The following is a 21,980-nucleotide window of genomic DNA, read 5'->3' on the forward strand; positions in this document are numbered from 1 at the left end:
ACTTCAGTTTGCAATGAGGAGGTATATATGTCTGCACAATATATCCCCTACCTCCCCCAAATATTTATGAGATCTACAGACTTGTTACAAAAACCAATAGCAATGCCCCCTAATCTCCCAGTTGCATCTAGGGCATGGAAAGTCCAATTCGGCATCCACGAATTAGAATGGTAATAAGGGTTTTGGAAGAACAAAGGGTTTCTTGTAAAAATATGATATCCACCAAAGCCGAAGTAAGGAGCCTCCTGAGTGCTAGTTTTTTAGGAGGGCTAGAAATCCCTCTACAATTGAAAGAAAGGATCTTCATGAAGAGTGTGGGAGAGGGTCATTCCTTGTTCTAAGGGCCCTATCAATAGTTTTCTGTCACCCAAGGGCGACCTCCTCTCCCACCTTATGCCTGGCTCTAGTGAGGTGAGATGGGCACCCCCTGGAAGGCTTATGCGAGGCAGGGGAAACTTCCAGATCTAATCCAATCGCATCACAACCTCTATCCCTTGATCTGGATCGCAAGGAGTAGTATCAAGGAGATATTGAGGGAGAGGGGAGGGGCATAGGGGGAGGGAGGATGATGTAAGAGATGGATGACAGGGGAATGATGGGGGGCGGGAGGGGAGAGAGAGCAATGTAGGGAGGTGGAGAGAGCCCGTCCCGGGTACCTAAAGACAATTGCTCCAAAGGGGAAGTGTAGGAGGAGAATGATGGAGATATGTGGGGATAGGATGCAATATTTTTAATATGGGATGAAATTGTAGTAGTAATATAAGATGGAGTAAAGAGAGAGAAAGATGTAGGTGACATACCCAGTGGAGTGATGTCCTCCTTAGCCGAATTGGTGCTCGTTGGTGGAGAAGAGGATGGAGGGTTTGTAGCTTTGGTCCCTTTGTCAATGCCCGAATTAATAGTTGCCCCTCGAGTGTCCTCGGTGGCCATGTTGTTCTTTGCCAAATTGACTTCCTTTTCAGGTTGATTAGGAATGTCTCTGATCAACTTTGCTTCCATGTCCTGTGTTGTACTCTTGTTCTTACGGTTGAGAGGGAAATCTTTAAATAAATTCCCAACCTTGTGGCATCTCCTGCATCAATATGGTATGCCCTCATAGTTAATCATCTGTTTTCGGGATGTATTCCTCCACTGTATAGTGATATGCTCTTGTAGGCCTCCCTAAGTATCCAGATTCATGAGAATCCTGGCGTATGCCATCATGCCAGTGGTCTGGTAGGATTTGTCATATTCCATATAGGTGCCAATAGAGTTTCCAATCCGCCTGAAAATATCCTCAGACCAATATTGCAAAGGTAGACCCAGGAGTCGAATCCATACCGGTCCAATGCCAATTTGCTCAGTCTCTGGGTCGAATATAGGCATCCAACATTTCAAAAGAACAGGGGCGTGTTCAAAATGCCAATAGGAGGACAAAACCAAATTTGTATGGTCGGCTCAAGCAAATCTTAGTGCAAACCATCCCCTCGCAAATGTCTAAACAAATGGGATGTCCACCAGATGGTGTCCCCAAACCTTAGATGCCTAGCTCTTCAGTCGAGCAATTGTGTAACTCCTGCCTCTGATGTGCCCTACCAGAACCCTATCAGTGAAGTCCATTGTTTCTCTCCACTGAATGTATTCTTCCAGCCTGAGAATAATATCGTCCGCCTTGGACTTGTGGCACCTATATTTCTACTTAGACCTCGGATGATGATACTGAACCGAAACCCATTCTGAATTAGGGCCTGAGCAAACAAGGGTAGGGTTAGGGTTTGTCGAGGTAGGGTTAGGGTTCCGAGTGGTGAAAGGTATGGATCCAGCGAGCAGTGAAATGGAGGTGAAACTGCCTGAGGGTGGAGTGGAGGCAGCCGGGTGAGAAAAGCCGACAGTCGAGGGTACAAAACTAGCGGATACAACTTGTGGTTCAACCTGTCGGGATGACACCTCAGAAACTGGGAGGTCCAAACCAAGGTTAGGGTTTAAACAGGCTGAAACAAAACCAAGGGTAGTCGGGGAAGATGGAGGTGTAGAGAGTGACGGCCATGTGGGTGGCTCATCTAGGAGAACAATAGCGTGAGGTTGTGATGGTTCAACATAAGAAAATGTCTCAAAATTTCTGGAGAAGCTAGAGCTATACATACCTACAGATGCGGAGTAAGTGGATTGCCAGATGGAGACCACTTCCAATGGATCTTCTGAATAATCAATGGCATCGAGGTCATCCATGTTGGCAGTTGCACCTAGAAACGGAGGAAGCCTCGAAAATGCTGGTAATGGAGATTGCAAAAACGGTAACTGATGGCCTGGGATAAAGACAAGAGTAACAGTCGAGTGGCGGTAATAAACAGAAAGGTAAAAAACAATATAGCAGGTAAACCCTTATACCCTAGACAAGTTGACAGGTGATACGGTAAGGCGAAACCATAGATGTGCAAGCGTGCAGCTAGATGTCGTTAGGGATTAAATGAAACCAGGTCGAGGGGAAGTCTGCAGTGTCAAGCAGTGCCCTAACTCTCATTCAAACCCTCACGAAAACTTAACCGCAGAGTCTCCATTGCTCAACCACTATAACTCTAATTATTATCATTGTCGCACACCATATTTCTTCCATTTGAGTTCCCATTGAGCTTAAAGTTTTTATTTGTTGGGTTTACACATTATAGAGGAGAGAGAATCTACACAAGCTAAAGACATTTGAGGATAGCCAAGAACCCATCCCATAGAGGAGGACTGGTAACATTTATTTGTTCCCTTCACAGGTGTTATAATAAAATCTATTCTTTGTATATCTGGTTTCCATTGGATTATTGGAGTTATTACTATTTCATTTTTATATTTAACTATGATTGTTGCATAGATTAGGACTTTGGCAGATTTTGTTTCTATCAGTTGCTACAGATCTACGATGTTTAGCATCCATTTATATTGTTGAGACTTTTTGTCATCCACAGTCTTAAGTGTTTCCTTTTCATACATACTCGAGGAGAAAACACTATAACATGGAGTTAGACTCCTAAATTTTCAGAAGATCTAGTTAACTAGTTATGTTGACTTTTGTTAATTAAAAAATATCCAGTTCAATTCCTTTATTAGAAACTCACTAATTTTAACCATTTGAATTTCATTTAAAAGGAGGAACGAAGCCACAAGTTTAATCATTGTTTTTGTGAGCACGAGTTGGTGAGACCAAGCAATAGGAAGCATAAGTTTGTGCATGGAGATTGTGAGAGGAAGAGTGTGCAAGAGAAGCTTGTGCACAGGTTGCAGGAGGGAAACAAAGATTAACAATATTGTAAGGGTTTCAAGCTTATAAAAAGTAGGAAAGACACATGTATATTTTATATTAAAACAATTATTATGAAAGAGATCTATTGGTCAGTTTTTTTATCAATAAAATTCTCATCAAGGAGAGGGTTTTCCCAGTTGGGTTCCCTAGTCATTCAAAATATCTTCCATGCAGGATATTCTCGACCTTCTATGTTTAAGGATTGTATTCTTGCAGTCCAAAAATGTCATGCTTGCCAAATTTACAATAGAAATATGTGCACACCTCCTGCTACTCCCTATCCAATAGTCACCGTCGATCCATTGCAATAATCACAATTGGTTCTTGAAGATTTGGGGAAAATTCACTATCAGAGCTCTCAAATGGTGAACAAACAAAAATGGTAAAAATGAACTATTTTTTTTACTTTTATAACCAAGAATGGTCTACGTTAATAATATTTTTACCTAGTTGTTTATAATTTCAACTTTTTTGGTCATTTTATGTTTTTTTGAGAGGATATAATGAGCTTGAATTTACATGTGCAGATTACAGGATAGTTTTTAAAAAGTGAATCATTTTGGCAAGAGCATACTTTTTATTAACTTTCCGGGCTATGTAAACTAATAGCGAAAAATAAACCTTTTGGAGTTACCTTTAAGCCCTTTTCTAACTCTCGAAATATGAAAAGATTGTCGATTAAACTTGTTTCTTTCATGCTCGTAAAAGTATATGAAGAAACATCTGCCTAATATAAGTTTACCCCTTTTACAGACTACATAGACTATTTACAAAAAAAATATACTTTAATCAATCATGGTCAAAAGAGTTCTCCCTTGTATCATTTTACAGTTTTTCGTACATCGGGGCAGGGAAAATTTAAGAACCCCCCCTAAATTTACATGTATAATAAATGGGCGAATCTCCATGGTATATAGGAAAAATGGAAGGCGATTTTATCAATAATATGATATGTATATATAATTTTTTGGCGAATCTCTCACCAGGCATGGCAAATATTTTACTCAATTATAAAATCTTGTGTTTATTGAATACACATATGAAATCATTGCATTTCTTTAAAATATCTTCTGAAATCAAAATTATCTCCATGGTATATAGGAAAAATGGAAGGCGATTTTATCAATAATATGATATGTATATATACTTTTTTGGTGAATCTCTCACCAGGCACGCAAATATTTTACTCAATTATAAAATCTTGTGTTTATTGAATACACAAATGAAATCATTGCATTTATTTAAAATATCTTTTGAAATCAAAATTACCGAAATTACATATCAATAACCTAGTGGGTGTAGGATAAAATTCACTTGTGCCATTCACAAAAATCATGAGAAAAAACCTAATACTATATATAAAACCAAGAAAAGTTCAAATTCATCACTTCTAGGGACCTCGTAACCACCCTGCCAATACACAAGTATGTTCCTGTTTGCAATTAGAAAAATTACCCAAATTACAATCTGTTTACTCCAGCATATGTTGGAAAGTTATAGAAGGATGACTAGTGCAATCAATCCATTCCTTTTAGCCCTGGATTTGTTTCAGTTTAAAACAGAATATACAAATATACTTGTCCAATGTCTATGCTTTAACCATTCACCTTAAGATGTTTTTACAATATAATTTCCTAAGTCTATTTAATATCTTCATTATCATAAAAACCAACCTATATCCATCTTAACTGCACATATACATTCCTTTTAGCCCTGGATTTGTTTCAGTTTAAAACAGAATATACAAATATACTTGTCCAATGTCTATGCTTTAACCATTCACCTTAAGATGTTTTTACAATATAATTTCCTAAGTCTATTTAATATCTTCATTATCATAAAAACCAACCTATATCCATCTTAACTCCACATCTACCACTCTTAGGGGGATGAAATCTATTTATCCCTTTGAGCACTTGGTAGACCTAGAATTAAGATGGATCTAAGATGATAGAATTTCCCCTTTAAATAGTCTATGCTCACATGAATACCATGGTATTACCATGGGTCAATACCATGGGTTATCATAAACCTGGAGCTTAAAAATTACTATTAGTAATTTATAAAAATTAATAAAATTAATAGTTGATTTTTATTTTATTTTTTATTTTAACCAAGCTAAAATGTTTAACATACATTAAATTACAACATCCATTTTTACTCTTGATCGGATCAAATATTTTTTCACACTATTCTAGTTTGCATATCACGATATTTGATACCTCTCGGGGGTTAGTAGATCCAGAGTAAAGATGGATCTATGCTGGTTTAATTCCCCCATTTAAATAGGCTACATTCCAGGTAAATACCATGGGTCAATACCATGTGCCATTTTTATTTTTATTAATACTAATATTAGGGTTAATAATGTTTTTTTTGCATGGTATTAATAACAATCTAGTCCATGGTATTTGTCCCATAGTATTTTGCCCATAGGTTTCACTTAAATATAACTCATTTTTTGAGTGTTCGTAAATATAAGGTGACTTAAGGAGTAAATATAAAAAAAATGTTTTATTTGTTTACCATACCTCTCGTTTATTTATATTTTTATTAATTTACCATACCTCTTTTACAAATATGGTATTTGGCCCATAGGATTCACTTAAATAAAACCTCTTTCTTGAGCCTTCATAAATAGAACGAGGGTTATGGACTAAATATAAAAGAGGTTTTATTTATTTACCATGCGTCTAGTTTATTTATATTTTGATTTATTTACCATACCTTTTGAGTAAGTATAAAAAGACGTTTTATTTATTTACCATACCTCCACTTTACTTATATTTTTATTTGTTTACACCCTTGCATGTATATAAGGTGACTTATGGAGTAAATATAAAAAATGTTTTATTTATTTACCATACCTCTCATTTATTTATATTTTTATTAATTTACCATACCTCTTTTATAAATATGGCATTTGGGCCTTTGGCCCATATGATTCACTTAAATAAAACCTATTCTTGAAAATGGGTGAATGGATTCACTTAAATAAAACCTATTCTTGAAAATGGGCGAATGGAAGGTTGTAACTCCTAATTTCAAGGGCTAAATTTACCTTTTTTACCCTCTCCCTTAAAATAAGGTGGGCTATTTGAGGTGATTTGTAAAAATGTACTATGATACAAAATATTCGCCCACTAAAAATTTAAAACCCCTTAATTTCGCCAAAGGGCGAACATTCACCCCTAAAATTTTCTATGCTTGGGGGACTAAATTTACAAAAATTAACACTATGGAGTTTTCTTTTTATTTCTTTTTCTAACTCTCTAAATTTGAAAAAGAAGTCAAGTTACCCCTTCACTGGACTCGTAAAACATCAACAATGTAGGACTCGTCAATCATGATGAGATCAAACCACTCCTTCCCAGGGTTTGTTAAAAATACTTCGAGGTACTTATCTGAAGGATCAGCTTATACTACAAGAATATGTTATCCTCCTCAAGATCAAACCACTCCTTCCCAGGGTTTTTTAAAAATACTTCGAGGTACTTATCTGAAGGATCAGCTTATACTACAAGAATATGTTATCCTCCTCAAGCTTGTGTAAAAATAAAGAGGCACTTTCCAAAAATGGTGGGGAACATTGGGAAAACAATGTATAGAGTCAATATTTGGTAGTAAGTCGCTCTTGAAAATTACACTCCTTCACTTTCGTGTTTGATTGGTTGGGAAATGCACTTACCTATCTGTAATCACACCTCCTTGAAAGTCTTCATACTAGTTTTTAATCCCATATTGAGTAGGTGATGCCAACTCCATATAATGTCACCAATATGTTCAAGAGAAGTTCAGCCTCAGTGAAAATATTTTTCAGTACTTATAGCCCTCTTTCATGTCAACCATCCCTAAGTTAGTCCTAAATTACTTTGTTTGTCCTACTCAAAATCTTGATATCTATTTCGTGTTGTTGATGGGGATACATCAAGGCCCTCCTACGACAGGTCATTTCCTATCGACTTAAACACATTATCTATGAAGATGAATTAGAAACTCCCTTTAGTGCCTTGCAAAATGCATGCATCAATGACAATTCTCCTCACTTTTGACAACAGTTCACATCATTGGCTTTCAATCATAATATTTTATAAGTGTTTGAATTCGGATTATTCATTCACACTTCATAGATTGTGCTAGTGTACCTTGAGGGCCATTGTCATTATTGGTGGTTCCTCTCGCACTTGTTAACAATCCTCATCATTGACCAGTAATTAGATGGTGTCTACCAAGTTTAAATTCAACGCATTCATTCACATGGTTAGACTCATATTATCGAGTGGTAGTGATGAAGACCCTAAATCTGGTTTCATCCATCTAGGCCGCATGGAGTTTTCATGATTGATGTATAGATCCACATTGTATAATGATGACTATGTTCATATTGAGTCAATATGAGCATGGATCCATGATTTATATCTGTCGCCATGATTTTGATTGATTTAGATGGTTTTTTTCACATTTCCATACTTAAGTTTAGAATATTTGTTGAAAATGCAACAAGAAAATCCTAATTTAATTTTGTCCTTGAATTAAATGAGGGATAAAATTGTAATTCCACATCACATGACAAATTCTATTAGTTAACTAAGTTAATTTGACTTATTTGGCTCAGTTAATTCGAGTTGATGGTATAAATTGAGTCATGTAGAGTGTCTCCTACATTATAGGAGCCTTGTTTGAGGTTATTTTGAGTTGTAATTAATTAATTCAGTTTAACTGAGTTAAAGTTAGCTAGACTGGTTCCAACTGATGGAGGAACTAGTAGGAGGTCAGATAGTGGGGTGTTGATTCACGTGTTCAACCAGTTAATTGATGATTCACTCATAAATAACTCATGCATGTTAGATCTGAGAGTTACCCAATTGGGATTGGAGTTCAGGGACAATTTACTATCAGCTGTATAATTATCTGAATTGTACAGGTGGTTCATGAAGTCGGAGGAAGGCCTATGATGGATTGCACAATTCTAATTGAGGAATTTACCTAATTAATAGGGGCTAATTCCCAAGGAAACAACACAAGGAAATAGGGAATTGGGAAAGCTAGAAATTAGTTAAGTATTGGCCTAGGCTTGTCTAGGAAGCTGTGAGACAGATAAAGATAGTGCAGAGGTTTCTCGGCTTGAGAAAAGCATTGTAATCTTCTAATATTTTTTTACTAATGCAATATATAGATAGGAGGGCTTTTTAGCTATGGCTAGAAGAGAAGAATACGAGTTATTCTTTTGCAGGTGAAATCGAATTTGCAGTATCATTCTTCAGAGTTCGTAGGATGTCATTCTACGGATTTAGAATCGAATATGCCCTTGAGGGTAGTTAGAACTATATTGCTTAGAAGGATAGGATGGAGGCAGTGTTAGAAGACAATGAGCTAAAGGAATTCACAGACATTGATATTCCGAAGCCAACTGATGCTCAGGATCTGGTAGAGTGGAGAAAATGTGTTGCAAAGGTGAGAAGGATTATCCTAGAAGGAGTTCAAGATCATATTATCTCAAACCTCCATGGTAAGGACACTCCGTATCAAATGTGGAAGGCCTTGACAAACCTGTTTCAAAACAACAGTGACCACAGGAAGCTAGCACTGAAGGACAAGCTCATAAAAATCAAGATGGAGAAGGGCGACACAATACCAAAGTACTTGACCAAGTTCACCCAATTTTGGGATGAGCTTGGAACTGTTGGTGTTACAATCGATGAAGATGATTTAGTTAGCCTGACACTTTTATGGTTTCCCAAGAGTTGGCACAACTACCAAGATTTGGTAAATGGGAGGGAGAAGCTACCAGAGTGGGAGAATTTGTGGCATGACTTGGTGCAAGAAGAGATACGATGAAACACTAAAGATGGAACCTCATCCAAGAATGATAATGAGGAGAAATGTGCCTTAGCTGGAAAGGTGAAGAAAGGGAAAGGGAATTCATCCCATTCCAAATCATCTTCTAGTCAGGGCAACAAGAAGAAGGACTTTTTAAAGATTAAATATTTTCACTAACATGAGTTGGGACGCTATGCCACAAAGTGTCTGCACAAGAAGGTAAGAAATAAGTGCTCGGGAGGAGCAACAGATGAAGCTCTTGCTTCATAATTCAAGTTCAATTTCACCTTCATTACTTGCATGGTGACATCGGTGATGGGTAGTGTGTGGTATCTGACTAGTGTAGCCTCATTCCATATGACTGACAACAAATAATTCTTTGGTGACTTGGAGGAGAAGGACCTCCAGATGCACATCTAAATGGGAGATGATGGAGGGTATGGCATGACCAACATCAATACTTTTACTTTTTAGAGGGAGTCTGGTTTCTCCCTCACATTAAAATATGTCGTATATGTTCAGGGTTTGAAGAAGAATTTGGTTTTAGTTGCTATTTTGGAGGACCATGGCTACGATGTGATATTTAAAAAAGGAAAGGCTTTCCTTCATCACATAGCCTTAGACAAGTGAAGCAAATTGGGTTTAGTTGAAGAACCTCTACAAATTGGATGTAGAAGACTATGTTGCTTTGAGCACAAAAGCAGAGAAGGTGAAGAGTTGAGACATCAGTGAGTTGTGGCATAGAATATTGGGTCACTTGCACCACGGAGGTTTGAAGATCATGTAACAGATTTCTACAGGACTTCCAAAGGGTACACTAGTGAAAAGAGATACATGCAAAGGATGTACATTTGTTAAACACACACATGGCAGAAAGAGTATGAAAGATAAAACATGAGAGTACATTTTTTTTAAACAAAACATATACATTTATAGTACATGGTGTGACCGTTGGGTTCCACATCCCAAGGTCTCTTGGACTTCCTTTATCTATTTGGCTTCCACACTAACCCTTAAAGGATTAGGTGTCCAACATTCCCCCCCTTAATCCGAAGGGTTATGTATGAGTCCAAGAAGAAAGCTGTAATACAAAATGTGCAAAAATGCATGGCAACACTAGGTTGAATGTGCTCTCTGAAATGTTGGTGTAAAGGTCGGTGGTTTAAGGATGACCACCAACACTGGAATGCTTAGTGCAATCCCTAGAACTCTTCCAAAACTGGCAAGAAGCTGAAGTATTCTGCTAGAGGAAGTGCTCCTATTATTTTGAAGAGGGAAACCTTCAACCATGAAAGGGAGGTCTCACCCCACATAAAAGGGAGAACCTCAACCTGAAAAGGGAGGTCTCAACCTATGATGGTTTAAGGATTACCACCAACTCTGGAATGCTTAATGCAATTCCTGGAACTCTTCCAAAACTGGCAAGAAGATGAAGTCTTCTGTTAGAGGAAGTGTCCCCAATTCTATTCCTGGAACTCTTCCAAAACTGGCAAGAAGCTGAAGTCTTCTGCTAGAGGAAGTGTCCAAATTACCAACTGAAGGCATGCTCAGGGGCATCTTTGTCTCTGGCTACAACTCTGAAACTGGTGTGGCAGGTTGTGGCTCAGGCTCACTTGATGTGGCTTTGAAGCTTGTAGATGACCATCATTTCCCCCCCCTGTCAAATACAAGGTGAGATGATGGAGAAAAATCAACTGCAAGACTATTCAATACTCTAGAACAAGTTCTGACATGTGACTGGAATATCTTCTTGGCTGTTGATGCCCATTTCCAAGAAGCAATCCATCCAAGATGAATCTTTGTTCTTGCAGGAGGTTTGTTTTTGAAGCATCTGTTTGAAGAATGACTGGTTTTATGACAGTGCTTACATGGATGAAGATCAAAACAGTGATCTTTCAGATGGCCAACTCGGTCACAGTGTTGGTATTTCACAATCTGTTGTGGCTGTTGTGGAAGAGGGGCAGAATCTGGAACAACTGGAGGTGAACTGTCATGGGGAGTAGGTGAACTGTCATGAATGAATCCAGCACTTTGAAATTGGACTAATTTGCAGTAGTCTGGAATATGAAAGGACACATCCTTGTCATATCCAAGACCAGTTCTGCGCTTGTTGTGGACAAGCTCTTCCCAAGGTCTGATGATGGGCTTGGGAAGTGCACGCTGAACTTCTGCATCTGCATGTAACCTTGCTGCTTTATAGAGTACTAAATCTAAATGAACTGTAACATTATTGTCTTGTTGTTTATGGGAGTCTGTTTCAATATTCTGAACAGAAACAGGTTCAGAATGATGACTCCATTGCTATAATTCTTCCTGCTGTAGTTGAGATTCAAGCTGCAAAACATCAATCTGTTCTTGTGCATATTGTAGATATGTCTGAATTTCAAAGAAAGAGTCTTTGTTGATTTCGACTATGTTTTTGACACTAGAATGTATTAGTGTATTCAGTAACTCTAATACTCCATAAAGTCTTCCCATTTTATCAACAAATCAAATTCTGTAAATGTGGAGTGTCAGCTTCAATTAAAAAATACATTTATTTAACTTATTTTCAAAGATATTAGAAGTTTCTCCAATTTCAATTTGCACCCAGTTTTGGCTGAATTGTGAAATAATACAACTTTTGGAATAAGGAGATAAATTCTATATACTTTAATACTCTACGGGAACTTAAACACTGAACACAAAAACCATAATGAGTTTTAAATACAATGCCACAGCTGGGGCAACAACAACTGCAAACTTGCTTGGATCCTTCAAATACTCCTTCACTTTCTCGGCCAGTGGAAAAGAATAGTCAAGTTCAATAGCAACTACTAATACATTCTTGTGACTGTTGATGATAGCATGTGGAACAACTGCAATTGTGGGATAACTGATCACCAGAGAAAGAGTTGTCACACTAGAAATACTAGCAACAAATTTCTCTATTAAATCATCATCTATGAGATCAAGAACTTCACGATAAAATACCGATCCATTGTCGTATACAGATTGCACAATCAATCCATAGGAAAATGGCCGAATTCCAGGCTTTGCCAGCAAAACTGCCTCGGAAGAACCAACCTTCTCTCCTTTCTTAATAAGCTCCAATCTCCAAATTAGTTCAAATATCGAAAACCCCACATGCTATAACTCTTGGTCATGATGATCGAGATCTGGTGGAGAAACTGTTGCGTTATTCACTATTTCACTTTATATAGAGTTTTCAAAACAGATTTGGCTTGGGTTCAACAATATGCACTTCATATGAATGATATTGTACAGTTCAGCTAACATGTCTCTTGATTATTCTTTCAATCAAGGTCGTTTTATTCTTTCTATGAAAGGGCATGAAATCAATCATCTTTTCTTTGTATTTTACATGAAATCTATCCCACGATTATTGAGGGCTACATCCTTAACTAGCAAATTAATCTTCATCCTTCCATGTGCACTGTAATGGCCATTACAAACCATTCCAAACACACTACAAATACAAAACTATAATTTCCACCTTCATCTTTCTGTGATACAGTAACCAATGTATCTTTAAGAACTGTGTGAGATATATATGTTGAATTGATGAGCGCTGGATAAAGATATTGAAGAAACCAACCATCTCTAAGATGATGAGAAGTCGATATAACATTCTATAATAACTTCCAGTCCATCAATCTGCTGAAGCTCAATCCAATATTTTATTCACTAACAACAATGTTGGTATGCACTGGGAGCAGCTAATGACAAATGTCTTTGCAATTAAAATCTGGGAAGGTGAAAAGGAATGAAACATATTTCTGGTGATTATGGGGGAGACATCTGTCCCAAATTTCCTCCTTGATCTTCTAAGCTTGGCCTTCATGACGATTTGTTGCGAGGGTAATATTAACAATAGGATAGTGATAATGGTTTCCTTAGCAAGTGAACTTATTACAAGGATTTCATTGCAGTGTAGATCCTCGCTTCTATTTGGAAGCTTAACACGAGCCCTTAGAGACAAGTCTCAAAAAAATCAATAGAAAATAGGTTGATATTTTTCTATTTACTGGACTGTGTATGCACAGCCAAAATCTTTGCGCAATAAGATTTGACCCACAACAATTGGTTGCTCATTGTGTAGCATTTGGGATGCTATATCAACCCTCTAGCCATCATAAAGATTGAACTCATTGTTTCAACAACATACTCCATTCAACGCCCAATATTACACTTGTTTCAATGCATATATAAAATTCAATTGGAAGAGCAGTTGAGTCAAATGAAGATGAATCAACGCCACTTTTAATTCTCAATGTTCAATTTAATATATACCATTCCAAATATTGTATATAGCAAGAAATATCAAAATGTTTAGTGCAGAACAATTTTACCAAAAAAAATAGATTTTGAATCAAATGAGTCGATTCAGTGCTTGCTCCACATTGTGTCAATCCTGGACAACCTTTGCCTGCATTCCTTCAAATGCATCTTTCTACTCCTTAGATAGAATTTTGACGATCCGGTAGTCTAATTGCAGCAAAGGATGTAACATTTGGTCTTGGTAGATCTTTAATGGTTCCCCACAGTGTATCAATGATCTGAATTTGAAACTACTTGTAAATGGTTTGCAAGGTATTCAATTCAGATATATACATATTTAAAAGATGTCCATGTCTTGCAGAAAGAAAACAAATGAAAATTTCAGCTGTTCATGACCCATTTAAGCATAGCAGATTTATTTCCTTTTACTGTTTAACACACTAAAATGAATTTGTTCTGCAAAATAAATCAACCACAGATGCAAAAGAAGTTGATAAAGCAGTTCACCCCTCCTGGGCTACGTCTGCTGGGTCCAAAGCTCCCAAATGGGCCTGTCCTTGTTTTCATTAAATGCTCAAATTGAATATACAGCTGAATAGAAGCATCTACAGGTGGAATAGATGGTAAAAATGGATTCAGAACACTTGAATCCTTTAGGATTGACTACTGGTTCACCTCCAATGGATACCTACAACCCTATACAGTCTTCACAATACTGGGCCCTAGTGGCTCCTAGAACTTTCACGGCTCCAAAACCTCTGCAAATGACCTCAGATGGCTGTAAGACCTGCACCAATGGCTTCAGAAGGTCGAAAATACCCAAAATCAAAAAAAAATCGTCCAAAACCACCTTTCCTAGCCAAAGTTATGGCCAATTAAAGTTTCTCCAGTCTGCCCCTAGAAAAACTCCAGCTAACTGTAGTTGGAGGCCAGATAAGCCCGCCAATTTTGGTGGTCCGCCAATTCCGCCACCAAATCTGACCTGACCGCCGGATTTAACTGTCGGTCTTTAATGCGCATGTGAACGGTTTACCTCGGATTGCGCTGGTGGTTAGTGTGCTGGCGGTTGGGGCTTAAGCCCTAGGTTCCGGGCCCGAGGTCGCATGGTATGGGGGCTGGCCCCCTTCGGGTCCCGCCCAAAGTAATTTTAAAATTCAAATCACCTTTTCTCCACCCATATAACAAGATCCGCTCCCGTGGTGTGTTGGTAAGGCGTGGCGTTTGCTTCCGGCAGGTCGTGGGTTCAAACCATGCTTGAGCTAACTTTTGTATATATGCGCCCACATATGTTGATGTCATCTTGGGCCACGTGGTGGCCTCCGGGCCTGCCACATGGCAGCCTCTGAGTGGTTGGTGAAAAGAAATATTCCAAGGAATATTCTGTGGAATATTCTTTTTTTTTTTTTTTTTTTTTTTTTTGAAAAATTCAAATTTTCAATGTTACTGAGAAATTCTTCTTTTTGCCATAACTTTCTCATACGGTGACCGTTTTTCGAACCGTTTGTGGCGCCGGAATCAGGAAGATGAGCACTTTCCATTTTTTCAACTTTGAACCAGTTCTGAGCATTTTAATTTTTGAGCATTTTACGACACTTAGGACATGAGCACCTGATCAATCAATTGGAGCAGCAATGTAGTGTGGAGGGTCGAGGGTTGAGCAACGAGAGACAATAAGAAATCTTCAAGTCTCCCAAAACAAGGTTGTAGGCAATACATCACCAAGAACTAGCTGCAGTAGGCTGCAAATTCAGTGCGAAGGAGAAATTTTCATTGAGTCAACTGGCATCAACCATAGCTATACACATTCGTGGAAATAATCTAGCAACCTTAATATAAACTATCATCAATGGTAATGGACAACGTCCAACACAGGCAACATTATACCATTCAATAACATAGATATAATAGCATTCAACAGCGTATGGGAGGAGGTGAGGATTGGTATGGAAGTATTCAATGGAATGGTATTAACACTGGCCATCAATTGTATTGTTTAACACAATTGGGAGTATATAAACTGCGGAGTTGACAACATATGAAGAAAATAGATTTCGATACAGTATTTAAAGGGTTCAACAAAATACAACGACGTGTAATGATGGCGTGACTGTGAATCTTTAAGCGTAGACAGAGGAGCAGTGTGAAAACAACATAGTGGCTCGTATAACAGTCTCAATGCATAATTTTCTACAGTAGGAGCAGGTATGTCAGACCAGTGGAAGCGTTAGCGTGAGGTATGTCAGAATTTTTCTATTTGGGGAATTGTGTGCAGGGAATGCAGCTAAAATATGACTGATAATACATTCATGAAATGCAGAACTGACCTGCACAGAAAGGCCATAAAACAAATGGCTCAAAGTAATTATGAAGGGCAAGAATAGGCCTGCTCTAATACCATGTTAAACACACACATGGCAGAAAGAGTATGAAAGATAAAACATGAGAGTACATTTTTTATTAACAAAACATATACATTTATAGTACATGGTGTGACCGTTGGGTTCCACATCCCAAGGTCTCTTGGACTTCCTTTGTCTATTCGGCTTCCACACTAACCCTTAGAGGATTAGATGTCCAACAACATTGGGGAAGTACACCAAATCCACCTTTCATGATAAGGATAGTCGAGTGTAAGAAATCCTTGAAAGAGTTCACTCAGATGTGTGTGGACCATTCTTGACAACCTCCATGACCAAGCACATGTATTATGTAATATTTGTAGATGATTTCTCATGTAAGTGCTAGATTTTCTTCATGCAAAAGAAAGATAAGACGTTATCTAAATTTTGTGAATTTAAAGCGCTTGCTGAGAAAGACACTGGCAGGAAAATGAAGGCTATCATGAGAAATAACCATGGAGAATATGTGTCGAATGAATTCAAGAACTTCTATCAATCATAAGGAATTCAACGAGAGTTAATAGTACCCCATAACCCACAAAAAAATGGGGTGGAAAAAAGGAAGAACATAGGTATTGTGGGAGTTTCATGGGCGATGTTACTTGATCAGGGCCTATCGTTTCACTTATGGGCTGAAGCACGCAACACAATTATATATATGAAAAACATGAGTCCTAATGAGATTCTCAGGATGAGTACACTAGAAGAAGATTTTTCATGTAAGAAACTAGATGTGGCACACTTCAGGATATTTGGTTCATCATTTTACTGTCATGTTACGAAGGATGCAAGGAAAAAGCTAGAGCCAACAATTGAGTTGGGCATATTTTTCACGTACACTAATACACCTCACAACTATTAGGTGTACCTTCCATCTCACATAATGACAGTGGTTCATAGAGATGTGAAGTTCAATGAAGAGAAGGCCATGAGATGTTCCCTTGAGAGGGAGCTTCAGTTACATGCATATGAGGAGCTTTTAGATCCAATGGAAGAACCTTAGGATGATGTGGAGCACCGACATGCAAAGGAGCAGAGTGTGGAAGCACCCACACATGCAAGACTTCTAGAGATGGAAGGAAGTGCACCAAAGAAGCTGACAGATTGATGCATGATGCTAGAGAGAATTTGGGATCAACCACATCACAATGCATGCAGAGGAAGTCACCAGACCGGTACATTGGATACATGGCTTTGATGAACGAGAGTGTAGATATTGAGCCATCCTCATTCGAGGAAGCAGTGCAGAAACCAGTTTGGGTTGATGCCATGGTAAAGGAGTATGAATCCATTATCAGAAACATTGTTTGGGAAGTGGTCCCAAGGCTAGCAGACAAGTCAATGGTGAGTTCCAAATGGATTTACAAGGTAAAGAAAGTAGCAGATGGGAGTGTGGAGAAACATAAGACCATATTTGTGGTTAGAGGGTTCTCTAAGGTGGAGGGAATTTATTACAAGGAGACATTTTCTCTAGTAATAAGGTACTCTTCAATCAAATCTATTCTAGCACTTTCAACACAGATGGGATGGCAGATACATTAGTTGGATGTGAATACAACATTCATCAATAGAGTTATTGAGGAAGAGGTGTACATTGAGCATCCAAAAGGATTTGAGACCTTCAACAGAGAGTTGCATATGTGCAGACTCAAGTGAGCAATGTATGGATTGAAACAAGCACCCTGTGCTTGGTACACCAGGATTAACAATTATTTCACCAGGTTGGGCTTCACCAAAAGTGAAGTAGATGCGGACCTTTACCATATTGTGGCTGAAGGTAAATTATTGATTATAGCATTATATGTCGATGATTTAATTCTAACAGGTGGTGAGAAGCTGGTAAAATATTGCAAAGAGGATCTTACAAGAGAATTCGAGATGAAGGACCTGGGGCTTATGCATTAATTCCTTGGTATGGAAGTATGACAAGGAGATGAGTAATTGTTTGTCTCTCAGGGATAGTATGCCATTGAGATACTGAAGAAGTTCCACATGGAGAGCTGCAAACCCCTAAAGACTCCTCTAGAAGGGAATTGGAGGAAGGAATTCTACTTCAGGTGAATTAGTGGAGGCTACTATTTACAGGAAGCTTGTGGGTTCACTTATGTATTTGGTGAACACAGGACCAAACATAAGTTTTGCAGTTAACCAACTTAGTCAAACAATGGTTAAGCAAACCAAACTATATTGGAAGGTAGTGAAACATGTGTTGAGATACCTCAAAGGCACCACTCAGTTTGGTCTTTGGTACAAACAAACAAATAGAGTGAAGCTGCAAGGCTTCCTAGATGCAGATTGGGCAGGTAGTCCATACGACAAGAAGATCACATCAGGGGGAATCTTTAGTAGTGGGTTAGCAACAGTTTCTTGGTACACTAGGAAGAAAATATTAGTTGCACTCAGTTCAACAGAAGCAAAGTACATGGATGCTAGTCAAGCAACTTGTGAGGCTATCTGGATGAGGAAGATCCTTGTTGGGTTATTTGGTCAGTAGATGGATCCTATAGTGATTTAATTTGATAATTAGAGTTGTATCAAACTCTCTAAGAATCTAGTTTTTCATGATCATTCCAATAATATTGACATCTGGTATCACCATCTTAGAGATTGTGTGCAGAGGAGAATCATGTTGTTGGAGCACATTCCTACAGAGGAACAAGATGAAAATATTTTGACAAAGGAGTTGTCAAGATGCAAAATCAAGTTTAATAGAGGCAAGATCAGGGTAGCAGATAATCCCTTTCCTGTTGAGAGGGAGTGTTGAAAATGCAACAAGAAAATTGCTAATTTAATTTTGTCCTTGAATTAAATGAGGAATAAAATTGTAATTCCACATCACATGACAACTTATATTAGTTAAATAAGTTAATTTGACTTAGTTGGCTCAGTTAATTCGAGTTGAGGGTCTAACTTGAGTCATGTAGAGTGTCTCCCAAATTATAGGATCCCTGGTTGAGTTTATTTTGAGTTGTAATTAATTAATTCAGTTTAACTAAGTTAAAGTTAGTTAAACTAGTTCCAATTGATGGAGGAACTAGTAAGAGGTCAGACAGTGTGGTGTTGCTTCATGTGTTCAACCAATTAACTGATTATTCACTCGTAAATAACTTATGCATGTCAAATCTGAGAGTTACCCAGTTGATTGGAGTTCAGGGACAATGTACTATCAGTTGTATAATCATCCGAATTGTACAGGTGGTGCATGTAGTCATAGGAAGGCCTATGATGGATTGCGCAATTCTAATTGAGGAATTTCCCTAATTAATAGGGGCTAATTCCCAAGGAAACAATGCAAGGAAATAGGGACTTGGGCAAGTGATAAATTGGTTAAGTATTGGCCTAGGCTTGTCTAGGAAGTTGTGAGATAGATAAAGATAGTGCAGAGGTTGCTCGGGCTTGAGAAAAGCATTGTAATATTCTCATATTTTCTAACTAATGCAATATACAGATAGCAAGGGTTTTTAGTTGTGGCTTTCCCCAGGAAATCATTGTGTAATGTGTTGATTGAATTCTTTCTCTTGTATTCTTTGTGATTTCACGATCGTTTAATTGTTTCTGCTGATGAGTAGAGTAGATTCAAGTCTATTGTTTTAGTAAATTACAATTAGTAGTTTGAATCTACAAGGAATTTCTACATTGTTAATATGTTGTACTAAGTATGAGAATGCCTACCTCAGAGATGATTTCATGATTATATTGTAATGTAACCCTTGATTCTTCATTTTTATCTCTCCAACCAATTGGTCTCTAATCTGAACTATCACATGATAAATCACTTCAATCCTCGCACACAATTTTTGACTTTGTAATTTATGGGGCAATCTATTACACAACATTTTGTCACACTAAGGTAAAAAACCCTAATTTTGGATCTCTTGCTATCCGATGAACCCTTTTCATGATTCCCCTACAAATATGGAAGAATATTCATTCTAAGAAATACAAGAATCCTAGATTACATTGCTAAAAACCGTAATTTTAGCCCTCATCACACCTCTCTTGTTGTCAAATTGCGATGGCGCACCAGTAACCATTAAAAAAATGCAATGATCAAAAAAAATTTCCAGACCAAAAGGTGCGATGACAACTGTACATGGGTAAAAATAAAAAGTAAAATATAGAAGCCTTGTTGAAAGAATCTTATTCCAACAACATGGACTCGAGCCCCTACCTATTTGGGCCTCATCCCAAAGTTGATGGATTCAATCCCACTCATTATGGAACCTAATCCCATTATTGTGGATCTCACACCTTTAGAAGTGGATCTACAACCTCTTCTCTTCTCCTGTAAATACAATGTAGACCAAAGAAGAGGGGGTTGGTTTTTTGAGGTTTCTAAGTTATGAATCCATGCTGTGGAAGTGAAGGATTGTCATGCTAAAGGGAGGATTGAAGAATGGTGGAAGGAAATTTATGAAATCAAGGCCTGGGTTGTAATATCTCCCTCTTATTTGTTAATACAATATATATTCTTTTTCTCAAATGATTTTCTTATTATTCACATTCATTGTATCAAAGATCCTTGATCTTCTTATTAGTACTATTTTGAACTTATTCATCCATAGTATGCTTTAATCCTTTTTTATGTCTCTATTTTTCAAGTTTTGGTCTTCGAGGATTGAAGTGGAGCAAGAAATTGAGCGAGAAGAGGATTTAATCAAGGATCTATTTCATTAAATAAGTAAGTCCCATTCAAAATTTACTAGAGAAAGATATTATGCATTTCCTTATTTTTTCTAGATTTGATCATTGAGTCTAAGGATATTTCTCTTGCTTGCAAGAGGGATTTATCCAATAACAAACATAATAAAACCTATAAACAATTACAATCCATTCGCCTAAGTTATTCACAATGGGAAATCCTAAACCAAATATCGAGGAGAATATGTGGAGCTAAATTTTGAATGCATGAGGTGTAAATTAGTTGATTTTTGTGGGGTTTAGTCCCTATCATGTCTCAAGTTCATATCTCATGGGGAGAGGTTGAGGTTGGGAGCCAATTTTTGGGGGTTACATTGTCCCAAGGGGCATCCAAGCTTGATTGAGTCTCACACAATCCCAATGACAACATCTTGTACATAAACCTTAACTTGTTTTCGCTGATGAGTAGAGTAGATTCAAGTCTATTGTTTTAGTAAATTACAATTAGTAGTTTGAATCTACAAGGAATTTCTACATTGTTAATATGTTGTACTAAGTATGGGAATGCCTACCTCAAAGATGATTTCATGATTATATTGTAATGTAACCCTTGATTCTTCATTTTTATCTGTCCAACCAATTGGTCTCTAATTTGAACTATCACAAGATAAATCACTTCAAACCTCGTACACAATTTTTGACTTTGTAATTTATGGGGCAATCTGTTACAAAACATTTTGTCACACTAAGGTAAAAAACCCTAATTCTGTATCTCTTGCTATCTGATGAAGCCTTTTCATGATTCCCCTACAAATATGAAAGAAGATTCATTCTAAGAAATAGAAGAATCCTAGATTACATTGCTAAAAACCGTAATTTTAGCCCTCATCACACCTTTCTTGTTGTCAAATTGTGATGGCACACTAGTAACCATTAAAAAAATGCAATGATCAACAAAATTTTCCAGACCGAAAGGTGTGATGACAACTGTACATGGGTAAAAATAAAAAGTAAAAATAGAAGCCTTGTTGAGGAATCTTATCCCAACAACATGGACTCGAGCCCCTACCTATTTGGGCCTCATCCCAAAGTTGACGGATTCAATCCCACTCATTATGGAACCTACTCCCCTTATTGTGGATCTCACACCTTCAGAAGTGGATCTACAACCTCTTCCCTTCTCCTGTAAATACAATGTAGACCAAAGAAGAGGGGGTTGGTTTTGTTAGGTTTCTAAGTTATGAATCCACGTTGTGGAAGTGAAGGATTGTCATGCTAAAGGGAGGATTGAAGAATGGTGGAAGGAGATTTATGAAATCAAGGCCTGGGTTGTAATCTCTCCCTCTTACTTTTTAATAAAATATACATCCTTTTTCTCACATGATTTGCTTATTATTCACATTCATTGTATCAAAGATCCTTGATCTTCTGATTAGTGCTTTTTTGAACTTATTCATCCATAGCATGCTTTAATCCTTTTGTTTGTCTCTATTTTTCAAGTTTTGGTCTTCTAAGATTGAAGTGGAGCAAGAAATCGAGCAGGAAGAGGATTTAATCAAGGATCTATTTCA

The sequence above is a fragment of the Pinus tabuliformis genome, chromosome X (assembly GCF_031772625.1).
Source record: "Pinus tabuliformis cultivar Carrire ecotype Pingquan chromosome X, CPIR1, whole genome shotgun sequence".
Taxonomy (NCBI): domain Eukaryota; kingdom Viridiplantae; phylum Streptophyta; class Pinopsida; order Pinales; family Pinaceae; genus Pinus; species Pinus tabuliformis.